The sequence below is a fragment of the Sinocyclocheilus grahami genome, unplaced genomic scaffold (genome assembly GCF_001515645.1).
Source record: "Sinocyclocheilus grahami isolate Dianchi unplaced genomic scaffold, SAMN03320097.WGS_v1.1 scaffold52.1, whole genome shotgun sequence".
Taxonomy (NCBI): Eukaryota; Metazoa; Chordata; class Actinopteri; order Cypriniformes; family Cyprinidae; genus Sinocyclocheilus; species Sinocyclocheilus grahami.
The window spans coordinates 2200915-2206657 of record NW_015505231.1 but is presented as its reverse complement, the minus strand read 5'-3'; the positions used below and the strand labels follow the sequence as shown (position 1 = coordinate 2206657).

The 5743-nt window shown below is 37.1% G+C and overlaps 1 protein-coding gene across 1 annotated transcript in view; it reads left to right on the top strand.

Moving 5' to 3' along the window:
• pcxb (pyruvate carboxylase b) overlaps positions 1-5743 on the top strand; it is a 215090-nt gene that overhangs the window by 119346 nt on the left and 90001 nt on the right. The gene's annotated exons all lie outside the window — the stretch shown is intronic.

The window sequence follows — 5743 nt, the reverse complement described above, 5'->3', positions numbered from 1 at the left end:
CCACCCCCCCCCCCCCACACACACACACACACACACACTACTATGGCCAAAAGCTTAAGGCAAAAGGGCTGCTGGCATTGGAGCCTATAACAAAGAAAAAAAATCTATATAAACAAGGAAGGATATTTCCTTACAAAGTGCATAAAAGCTCTTAATCTGGACATAAATAACTAAAGTTAGCATTACATATAACATTACATATACACGTACTGGAAACGCTAACATCTTTGCCTCTAGTTAGCACTTTGCATTCACAGTGTGAAGCTGGTCTGTGGTGTGTATTTCTTGTCTTAGCACTGGCTGTTATCTCCAGTGTGGGCTTTGCTCTGCAGGGGAGATGACAAGTGCAGGCCATGCACCGCTGAAAGAGATCAAGACAAAGAGAGAAGCTGGGTGTGAGCGAAAAGAATAGAAAGTAGGTAGCTGAAGCTCTCAGCAGGGTTGGTCAGTGGTTCAGGGAAACAGAACGATAAAGTTGTATAAGAGTGAACGTCCTCTGTTCCTTTGCTGGTGAAATGTAAAGAAAAACAAATGCAGGAACTGAAACGACGTGATTAATTTCTGCGCATATGCCAAGCTGGGTCCAGAAAATAATAACCCAGGCTCACTGGAAAAAAGTGACTGTGGCAACATTTCTACAAAATGATGTTTGTTGCTTCTTGCACATTTCGTTACTCTTTCAAAGTGAAAAGTCCAGTGAGTGGCGCTAAAAACGCATTCAGTATTGTCCAAAACAGGTGAAAGTGATTCTAGCAATGTTGTATTAAATTGATTGTTGTGTGTGTCATGGCCATTTGGAAATTAAATGTCTGATGAATGGCGTGCAAGGATCGATAATCGATAAACTGCCCCTGTAATCATAATTTGTGTGAAAAGGAATAAAAGATGTTGGTGTATATATAGGTACGCTTTTTCAAGCACTTTTTCTTAAAGCTTAAATTATTACTTTGTTTGCCATGTAATAAAAAATATGAAGATATTAAAGGGATAGTTCACACAAAAATTTAAATTCTGTCATTAATTACTCACCCTCATGTCATTTCAAACCCATAAGACCTTTGTTCATCTTCAGAACACAACTTTTTAATGAAATTTCTAACCCTGCATAGACAGCAATGCAACTACCACATTCAAGGCCCAGAAAGGTAGTGAGGACATCATTAAAATAGTCCATGTGACATCAGTGGCTTAACCCTTTCTGGGCATTGAACGTGGTAGTTGTTTACGGATGGTCAGAAAGCTCTCAGATTGTTTTCCAAAGATGAAAGAAGGTCTTACGGGTTTGGAACGACATGAGGGTGAGTAGCTAATGACAAAATTTTGTATTTTTGGGTGAACTATCCCTTTAAGTATAAATGTCATTGGACAGTATCATAATGTACTTACACTTAAGTCATTTCAAACCTCTTTGACTTTCTTTCCTCTGTGGAACACAAAAGGGGATATTTTGAAAAAATTCCAAAATGTACGTTTCCACTGAAGAAAAACATTTATACAGGTTTGGAACAACATGAGGTGAGTAAATGGGTGAGATAATTTTTATTTTGGGGCTGAACTATTCTATTTAATAGGCCAACAAAACCAAAATCCTTTTTGTTGAGCAGAGTAAATAAAATGTTCTAGAGGAATAGAAACAATTCGCTCTACTCTTCTGGGGTTATCTGGGCTTTTTGATAGGGTTAACCTTCATCATGCACAAATTCATGTTCTACCTTTTAATGTTGCCATCAGAATGATCTACGGATTTGTTTTCTTATCGAGCTGTGGCAAGTCCTTATAAATCACTGCAAACAAATCTCTTTGTCATTCTGACAGTCAACAGCTCCAATTGGCTGCCAAAGCCAGGTGGCATTACTTGTTACCATGCCAACAAGTTGTTCTGGACTAATTCATTAGCTTGTGCGACTGGTAAATTGCCAGATAAGGTCTGCTAGTATATTTGAAGTTAACAAGAACGCATACAACTGATATTAGCGAATATTGCAGAACATTATGCATACCAATTAGGTAATTAAAGTTAACTGCATTTAGCCCTAAAGTCTAGTCATTTCAGAGGTTTTAATTGGCCTAGAATCCATTTAACAATATCATGAATGTTGTACTGCAAATGGCCAAATTGTATTATGTCTCTAGCAAATCCAGTGCTTTGTTGAAGACAAGAGATGTTCACGTAATGAGATGAAGTTGTAAATACTGTTTGAATGTTTGAGTGGTCATCCTCTTCCTCACAAATTAAGTACAGTGTTTCGTGCCACAATAATTGTGAATTATACTAAATATGGAGGAAAATGGTGGGTGGGTGAAATCTTTGAAATTCTTCAAACAGAAGAAAATCCTTCCAACATCATACAACCAACAAATATCCATATGCCCCAATAGGTTTCTCTTGTGCCATCATCAGTTGAATTATCGTTAATATATATCATGTCCACTGATTTCTTCACCCACAAATTAAGATGGCATCTTTTACTTACCGTTATGACATTTCAAACCCATAATTTCTATCGTCTGTGAAACATAAAAGGAGATCTATAGCTGCTTTTTTCCATATAGTCAAATAAAAATGGTCACGTAGACTGCTTTTATAGTACTTCATGCTGTTTTTGTCCTTCTTGATTAAATAATATCTACCTATTTTGTCCTAGGTAATGTAATTCATAAAGTGTTGCAACCTAGAATATCTGCACATTGGCAAAAGGTGCCCTACTAAGTGCTTGACAGGCTGACAACCCTGGCTGGTTTGGTTAGGGTTAGGAATAAGGATAAGGTTTGGCTTCTGTGTTTTGATTCACTCAAACATGTGATATTATTTCCTGCATTGTTCATAGACCTGATAATAAAAGGTTGCAGAGGTCTAAAGGAGGTGAGAATGTCACCAGAGTGACGTTTTGGTGGTGCAAGGTTATAAATCGCTACAGTTATGTTTCCCTTATGAGACTCCCCTGGATGACAAGTTCATTCTTGGCCATTCTGTAGCCAGCCTATTAGAGATGAACCAGTTTATGTGTTTGATTTGGCTGAGTGCAGAAACATTGTAAGAATAAACTGTGTATGTGTGTAAACATCAATCAAACTGGTTTTAATTAGTCAAATTGGGCCAGAATTTGCTGCAGGCATGTAAAGTAGAGCTGGATGTCCTTTATTTTAGACTACATCTCACACACGCACACACTCTGGGACTGGGTGAGAAATAGCACATTTTCTCATCTCTTTTTGGCCCATCTCTTTCAGACACATACACGGTCGTGGTCACAATAAGCACTGAGCCAACTTTAATCTTCTCAAATGATATAGACCACTGGGATCCGATTATGTAACACAGATCACTGAGGTTACGGCCATTCACGCTATAAAAGTCTGTTGTTGTTGTTTTTTGTTTTTCTATGTAAATTAGGTTAAAAAAAAAGAATGGTATTTAATGGGATAGTTCAGCAAAAATTTAAAAGCCATCATTTTCTCAACCTCATATCACTACAAAACATGTATGACTTTATTCTGTGGAAAACTAAAGATATATACTCTAGTCCATACAGTGAAAGTCCATGAAATCCAAAATAAGACTGGACCATTTTGACTTTCATTGTTTGAGCATAATAAACACCTTTTTTAAGAAAGTAAGTCATACAGCAACAGGTTCTGTCAGGACCACTATCGTCAAAGATGATTGACAATTAGCATACAGTTTGGATTGGCGGTATGGTTCTGTTCTGGGCAAGAACTCCCTGCGCATCCATGCAGCCTAGCATGGATGAGAGCAGGGAGAGCAGCAATAACCCCCCAGGGTAAACACGACAGAACCAACATAAATGTATTGCAGATATTGTTAAAGTTCAATAATTGAATGTGCACATTTTAGAATTAGTCTGATTCAAAGGAGAATCAGAAGGCTGAATCCTAACTGACAGAGGAGGAGTTGGGGATGGAGGAGGGTAATTAGCTATTGAGCAATGCGAAAACTGCTGATAATACTGAGGGACCTTATATATGAATGCTTAGATAGGTGTTGTATTCCCATAGGTAGATGGGGATCAGCTGAGAGTCAGCTGATGCGAGCTTGACTAACGTGACCTGCCAGAACTAACGCTACACTTGATATCAGTGAATGATTTTTGGGTCAGCTAACCCTTTAAGACTTTTAACCCTAACCCTAACCCTAACAACTTAATGTCTGCATGTTTTAGCATTTTCTAAAAAATATTTTGTCAGAATTAGACATTAATGATACAGATTCCTCTCCATTATTCAGAAGTCCTGGGTTGGTTTGGCCAAATATAACTGCCTATTGTGTCTGTGTTCCCAGAACCTGCTGTAAGCCTGTCTGTTGCTGTGGGTAAATACAGAAGGCAGAGACACACACACGTGCATGCGGCTCAAGTCATCTTCTCCCCCTCATTTCACCTAAGCCATTCTTAAATGGGCTTTATTGGCAATGAGATAAATTCTGGCAAAGTACTTACATGACAAAAATACCGCTAACGTGCACATTACAGACACAATGTCCTCTCTCTTTTTCTCCAGCTTTATCCATTGTGCTCGCTCACTTTAGCTCTTCCTCTCTCTGTGTCCCGCATCAGCACTCTTGCAGACAGTGCAGTCCGTCCTATCTCTTTCCCTCAATCCGTCTCCTTCTCTATCTTTATCTCAGCCTCACACACTGCCCTTCCTCAGCAACTATCTCAAACTGCAGATAGACAGGACATGACAATGGAAAAGAAGGAGAATAATTTAGCAATCAAGTCTCCTGCCCTCTTTTTATGGCAACAAAAGAAGGACTTATGTAACTTTAAAAGTAACTATTTTCATCTTACCTTTACTTAAAGTGCTGTACACTGTCACTATTTTATTTTTTAATGAAGCTTCTGAGTTCAATACAAGGTACGCTCAATCGACAGCATTCGTGGCATAATTTTAATTACCATATAATGCAATTTTGAGATTTATGGTGATAAGGGTGCAAAATTTGATTAAATATTACTGTTCAAAAGATTGGAGATGGTAAGATTTTTATTCTTGAAAGAAGTCTGTTGTGCTCACCAAGGCTGCATTTATTTGATTAGAATTTTGTGTTTTAATATCCAGTAATGACAAATCCTTCTAATATGCTGAATTGGAGCTTAGGAAACATTTTGTTGCTGATGAACAGATGAAAACAGCATATGTTTGAAACAGAATTATTTTGTTAAAAAAACGTATTTACTGTCACTTTTGATCAAATTAATGCACCCTTGCTGGAAAAAAAATGACCTAAAACATTTGAATGGTGGTGTAACTTTTTCACACTGAAATCATGTTTACACGCATATTGTTTACTGTAGATACTGTTGCAACAGTGAGTAATGTAGCATTTACAATTTGCACCTTTCACTGCCATTGTAAATACCTCAAAGATTTGTTTTTGATTAACTGAAATTGAGTTTAAATAAATTTTTGTGGTAATCAACATAATGCCATGAATGTGGACAGTTAAGCTTAACTTGTAATGACCCCGGAATATTCCTTTAAGGATATGAAGTCAAGGTAACAATGGTTGCTTTGGCAAAATAAGATACAGTAATAAACAGATATTAAAATGGTTATTAATATCAGTGGTTCCCTTATTTTAATCTTCATTTCTATATTCAGTAAAAAAAAAATCATTTTAACACGTAATGACATTGACATCGAGTTTACTCCAACAAAAAACTTTTTTTTGTTTTTCACTGCTAGTATATTTCATGAAAAACAAAAATAAACATTTCTGGCA